Source organism: Diospyros lotus, chromosome 12 (genome assembly GCF_014633365.1).
Source record: "Diospyros lotus cultivar Yz01 chromosome 12, ASM1463336v1, whole genome shotgun sequence".
In the NCBI taxonomy this organism is placed as follows: domain Eukaryota; kingdom Viridiplantae; phylum Streptophyta; class Magnoliopsida; order Ericales; family Ebenaceae; genus Diospyros; species Diospyros lotus.
Genome location: NC_068349.1, coordinates 18,046,042 through 18,053,497, shown reverse-complemented (window position 1 = coordinate 18,053,497; position 7,456 = coordinate 18,046,042).

The window sequence follows — 7,456 nt, the reverse complement described above, 5'->3', positions numbered from 1 at the left end:
AGCAGTGGAAGCGAAGCTAAACACACGCATGCACTACGGGTACCTCGCTAACACAGCGGTCACATGATAAATAAATGAACACAGACTCTTGTGCCGATATACACAAAACTCGATGAAAGATCTGGCACAGTAAAAATAATAGAGTAAATACTACTCAACCATCAGAGTTGACAGGGATTGATGGGACTGCATGTACACCATACCGACTCTACCGCTAAAAGTTGACTCACTCGCCATGGCCCACGCTGCCACTACCTGGAATGATGGAAAGCAAAATGAGTCGAAAGACTCAGCAAGCATAAAGAAAGAAATGTTGAAGGCTGATCATATCCAGAAAACTTTCCCCCAGAATAAACCCCTATGTACACACAAGTCATGAGACATTACAACACAATAGTATAGCATAATAAAAGCACATACCGGTTCTTAAGGCCCACACAAGACACAGGGCACCCAAATCCCATACCAACCTACTACTACCCTGAAAGGCAACATGTATCTCCAACAAACCTGCGCGCTGTCTCGGGTCAGTGCTCTCTTCACTCGTGTGTCCGTGTCGGTACTCCCGTCACCCGAGCTACAGGCTCCCTCGGAACGGTCCTCCTGTCCGAGAACTAATAACTGCTAATAACCATGCAATACACATAAAAATGCAATGACGTAGTGAGCATCAACGTGATACACTGAAGCCCATACATCTAGGCATCAGGCTATGCTCCGCCCACATAGTAAACCACACACGATGCATATGCCCATGCTAGATGCAACCTAACCAAACTAGAATGTCCGTGTCCAAGCATACTCAATAAATGAATATCCCAACATGCAACCCGTACCCATGTGCATATCAAATCATGAACAGTAATACAATGTAACTAGTCATGCAATAAATCACATACTAGCAGAGCTAGTCAGTAGTGCCTGGCACCGGTCAACAGCCAGTGATTAGGAGTGTCCACTTGACGGTCCACATCAGGGCCGTACGATAGTCTACTCCACGTCACCAAACAACCGACCACTGCCCCACTGCTCGATAGCCCTAATCGAACCATAAATAAACCTGAGAAAATCATAAATGAACCAGCACATCTAGGAACCTAGTCCCTAAGTTGGGTTCGGCATCATTCCGAAAGAAATAGGGGCGATACAAACCCCCGTAGGCTTTCAACAATTAAATTCTAGAAGTTCCGAATTTAATTTAAATTAAATTAAATGAATAATAATTCAATAATTAATGCTAGGCGCCGAATTAGAGTAAGGGAGAGGATAAAATACGGGAAATCACAGGGTCTTTCACGGGAATTAAAGATCATGAGTATAGGGTTAGGAGCCTGCCTTTACATGGCCATTTCTTACTTTTCTTGCGCTCCCGCTGCGAAGTAAAACGTTTAATAAAATCATGGCTCACATTAATTAAATCTAACCGTGTAATATAAATAATTTAACCGTCTAAAATCCCACGTAGGTGCACCGCAAATAAAATTCTAATAAATCACATATTTATTTTAAATTAAATCACGCCAATAAAATCCTTATTTTGTATAATTAATACGCGAAACCAAAATGAATTAAGGGAAGACGAGGGGTTCATAAAATGGAAAGAGATTGCAAAGGGTAGATGGAGCTTGCCTCGTTTAAGCTGATTACAGCGTTTCCACGCTTGAATACCACCAAATTAATACACGCTGTAAATTAATATACACTCCCAAAATTAATAAAATTGGACCCAAAATGAAATTCTAACCGTACAGAAACTTTATTACATATTTCTTTACTTACCTGAATAATTAAACCGGGATTAAACCTCATTAAATCTTGGATTTTCTCCAAAAAATTAGCCCCTGCGCGCTGTTATTCTTCCCCGACATTTTCCTTCTGTTTCTGCTTCGAAATTGGCCTTAAAATTGAAGTAGAATGGAGGCTGCTTCATGCAAAAGAAATGGGCGGCTGAGAGCGCGCCACGTGGCGAGCCCAGCTACTGCCGCGTCGCCCCCACCGCCTTATCAAAACGGCGCCGTTTTGGGCGCTTATGGCTGATAAAAATCAGCCAATCTTTCTCCACCGTGCGCATGCCCCATGACTCGCCTGCCTCCCTCGCGCCCGTGTGCCACTCGACCAGCCCACATCTTCATACATATAATGCACTAAGTTAATTTTATAATGAGTCTCGGCTATTTTCGCAAATCACATTTCAACACCCAGAACTTTCATTAATTGCACACTCTCCCGACTTCCATTTCTTTCTTATTTCACTTATACCCTGACATTTCCAAAATTCCACCAATTTAATTTATTTTACTATTTCCATAAATTCTCCCAAATAATATAATTAAATCTAATTTTCCTATTTCCTCAAAATTACATAAATAAACATTTTTCTTAATTCTCCAAATACCCAAATAAATTAATATTTTCTTTTAATCCACAAATATTCAATAATCACCACAACCACAATAATTAATAATTAATATTTCTCTTCAACCCAAAAATATTTAACAATTATTAATTGTTCTTCACCAAATTAATAATTATTTATTTAATTCCCTAATTTCGGGATGTTACAACTATCGTTCATCTTTACTAAAGATGAATAGCACTACTATTTTTTTTTTATGATAAATGCATTGTCATGTCATCATGACACACGCTTTTTAAATTGATTTCAGATGTTAGATAAAATTACATCTAATTAAACTAAGGGTGTGTTTGATTGCACACATTTATCATAGAAAATGTCTAATCATATATAATTATTACACATATTTTCTATGGAAGTAATCAAACACCCTTAATTTTTTTATGAAAAATATGTGTATGGTACAAGCATTTAAAGTTTTTTTTTTTCATGAAATTCATTTTTCAATGGAGTAGGGTGATTTTTATTTTCTAGGCAATCATTACTTATAATTAAATTCTAGATAATGCAATCAAACACATCTTAAGGATGCATTTGATAGCATGAAAATTTCACAAAAAATGTCACATTTAAGAAATTGAATTCCATCTTTCCTCTTTGATACACTTAATTTTCATGGTACAATCCTTTAAAACATGTTTTGGCATATTTTCCATGGAAAATTCTATCAAGGGGAGGGGTAGTTTTTGTTTTCCATGGAAGTTAAAAAATTATCAAAATTGAAACGTTTGGATAAATTTGTAAACTTACAAAAATACAATAAAAGTTTTGTTACTATTTACCCTAAAATATATGTAAAGTATAATCATTTGTCATAATAATTAAAAGATAATAAATAAATACTTTATTTTACATAAAAAAAGATAATTTCTCTTTTATTATTATTATAGGATAAATTACATAATAGATAAAAGAATAAATAACACTAACTACTGGAAACTTGTACAATACCATTAGTGGAAATGGCAAAAAGTAAGCACTATTCAAATACAAAATTCGTTTTTAACCATTTAAAAAAAAACATTTTTAACATTACAAACAAACTAATTACATGATATAGCCACTTTACCAGATTTGACCATCATATTATTTAAAAAATAAAAATAATTAAATACCAAAATATCCTCACACACATTAAACCCACAACAATAGGCAAATACTAAAATACTCTCACCCAACCCATTACCCATTTTACCCACCCACCTAGTTATCTCTCTCACTACCGTCGTCGTGACAACCACCATGACAGTCGCTATTATTGCCCGCCGTGACCACCACTGTTACCACCGACGTCGATCTCATCATTGCTGAACGAGGTTAGAGTTTTTTGCGTGATTTTAGTGAGGAAAACCCAACTGGAAATGGTCGTCGACGAAGCTTCGTCATCAGCGACAATGGAGACCCGACGAAGCCTGGTTGTCGGGCTTCATCACGAATGAAGCCCGACGGTGGGGCTTCATTCCTCGACTTTCATCGCTGGAATAAAAGCCCCATCGTGCTTTGTTTTAGACAAAGCCTGATGGGGTTTCTTCTCTTAACGAAACCCGATTGGGCCGCGACCAAGCCCGATCGTTGTGTTGTGACAAAGCCCAATTAGGCTCTCCCGATCGTTGGGCTGTGACGAAGCTCAATCGGGCTTCAAGTTGTGATGATCAGGCTGCGATAATTGGGCTTCTTCTACTTGTACTTGTGCTTGTTTTTTACATGGTCACTAGCTAAAATAATTGGTGTTTTTGTATTTTTTTTTCTTAAAAATGGCTGAATAACAAACTAGAAAATTTACTTATGTTCATGCTCACCAGGTATTACCGTCAGGAATGCGAGTTACTACTCCCTGTGGAATCAAACACCTTGAGGCAATGCGTCGTGCTCTAAACCGATACAAGTTATTGGATAGATTCCTGCAGAGCCCATTAGGACATTTTATGAATATGCCTCTATCCCTTCATTTGACTACACCACAATTGATATATCATGTTCTACTTAAGGAGGTGACATTTCTGAGTGCCTGCCACGATGAGATGTGGTTCGAGATTGGCGGCACGCTATACAAGTATGAGAGGCAGGAGTTCATACTTATTAGTGGACTCCGATTTGGAGCTATTGATAGAGAAAGCCTTGAAGCAAAACCTATTGAGCTGGAGAGTTTACGTGCGTGACTATTTCCACAGCATAAGAAAAAAATGGTGACTGGAGATAATATTGAATTAATAATTAATACCAGAGAGGACATGGTTTCAGATGATGCTCTGAAGCTAATTTGCATTGTTGTGGTCGACATGTTTTACTTAGGCCAGGATGAGCGCAGACATATGGATGATTTCTTGTGGACTATGGCCGACGATTTACACGCATTTGAGGTGCTCTCTTAGGATATGTATGTCTATAGTAAGAGTCAATATTACATTCGGTTACCCACGAAAGAAAGGAAACTGACTGGTGAAGGTGGAAAGAAAATCAATCTTTATGGTTTTGTGTGGGCGTTTCAGGTACAATCAGTAATATATTATTCTCTCCTTATGATTTGTCTATAGTAACTAAATGTTTGTTTTGTTTTTTATTTTATTTTTTTATTTTTTATTTTTGCTCTTTACAGTAGTGGTTGATCAAAACATTCCCATGGGTTCAGAATAAATGGGTTGTCCAACTGTTTGACACAAACATTCCAAGATGTAGAAAATGGTTATAAAAAAAAGATTACACATAAAAAATTATGATTACTACCTTAGGAATGAAGTAAGTGTGCAATCTATCCTAAATTTTGTTTATTTTTTTAAATCATATCTATCTAAATAATATAATTTTGTAGGCACGAGGATTGAGTCTGACGCTCGAGCCCACCAATACTGAGCGGGAAACGAATTTTTGGAGGTCCTTTAACCCTTAGCACTCGATTGGGGTCGACATCTATAAATGAAGAAGAGTGCAGGGATGAGCAGGAGGTGAGTAGGATACATGTAGATAAAAAGGGAAATGAGGAGAATGGGGAGGAGAATGAGAAGAAGGATAAGGATGAGGTAAAACTCCCTGAAAGTCCTCACCACAGACAATATGAGATTGGGGTATGATTTTTATTATAATAATGATTTTAATTTATATTTTTTGTAATTGTTTATATATTTTTTGTTTGCCTTTTGTAGATCACCAAGATGCTAAACACAAACGCTAGATATGTTGCGGAGAATGGAAGGGGAAAAGAGTCAGATGAGGACACAGTTGCTGAGACTAGAGAGGGGGTATGCAACACTAGAGATAGGGTAAGCAGCATTGTGTGCTCATCTACGCATCCCGCCTATTTCCCCAGATCACAACAATCATCCTTATGAGTAGTACCGGGGTGGTGATCTGGTAGATCCTGATCATCACAATGAGGAGCAGGCATCTACATCTGGAGTAAGTTCCAAATTTACTTTAATACGTTTTACATCATTCTGAAATACCATTTTTGTAACAGTTAATTTTTGTTCAATCGCAGCAAAAGGAAGTGGTTAGGGTCGGCATGCGACCTATGCGAGATAAATTGCGATCATAGTTTCATCGGTCACCCTTTACTGATCCAACCAAACATAAAAAGAGAAAGGAGGATGTCGCGATGGAAGGGTCGGACGTGGATCTAGCATCGCCGGTACTATACCCAATGCCGCTGGATGTGGAGACAGTACCCCCGAAGGCTACATTGAGTTCTTAGGCTCCAACGAAAATATAAGATAAGTAACCATTACATTTTTCTATTTACATCAGTAATACATTCTTACTCTTATTTATTCTTAATTCTTGGTTATTGTAGTCTTCATATCGGTTACATTCTCAACCTAATATCACCTGACCTCTAAGAAATAGAGAATGAGGTCAAATGGTTGAAGGGTTATCATATCGATAGTTACATGTGTTGCCTGAGACGTATATAGTCTCGGCTTCAATATGACACAAACTACGTTATCATGTCATCCTCGTTTTTTTTTAGTGTTACACTACTCATTTTTTTTGTTTTGTTGCATCTCAATTTAGTCTTTGACCAATATTTTTATTTTATTTTCCAGGCATCTATGGAAATATTTTGGGAAAAAGAGTACGGGGGCAATATAAGGGTTTTTGCACCTTCTATTACGTCTGTCCTAGAAGATTGGGCCGGTTTCGTCGACAGGCGCACTGACGGGAATCTCCCTTGGTGGACGGTTGAATATGTAAGTCTTAATTCATTCTATTTAATGATTTATTTATGTATTTTCATACAACTAACATATTAAAATAAAATATAGGTGTTTCTCCCGTGTAATATATCGAATTCTCATTGGTTTCTCTTAAAAATTTGCTTGAAAGATAGGAGAGTTGTCATATATCACTCCAATGCCATAAATGAAGACAATTGAAGGAGCATAGTAGAATCTATACAACCACTTGTGAGCCTATTACCCATTCTACTGAAGAGGGGTGCATATTATGAACATGTAATCGCAACTACGACCTAGGCAGAGATTTGGATGTGGAGAATACTGATCCTTAGAAAGTGCCTCAGCAACCGGATGGGTAAATTAATTAAAATTATATTATAGAGCCAATTTTCATGAAAATATGGTTATGTTGTCAATGTATGTTATGTTTAATACAAGGCCAGTTGTGGGTGCTATGTTATCAAATACGTTGAGGGCATACTGAGGTATAATGAGGATTACTAGTAGATGCACCCAACTTTGGATGTCCGTATCTTCCGGAGACAGATTGGAATATGTAATGCCCCGCCATTTCATGGGAGATTAAATAACTTAAGAGTTTTGGGAATATTTTTTTTCCAACATAAACTCAATATAAATCATCTCTCGACAATCCCACTCTACCTTCTCAGTTTACCAAAATAAGAATCAATAAACTAAGACATAATCATTACAACTGCGGAAACTAAAATCAAAACCTAATATGGTACATACCTAAATTCATTTTAATAATAACATAAGAATCCGTACCATTACATCTTCAAATACTTAAATACATGGAGACCTATCATCAAGAGATAACAACTAAATATCTCAAATAAATAAATAA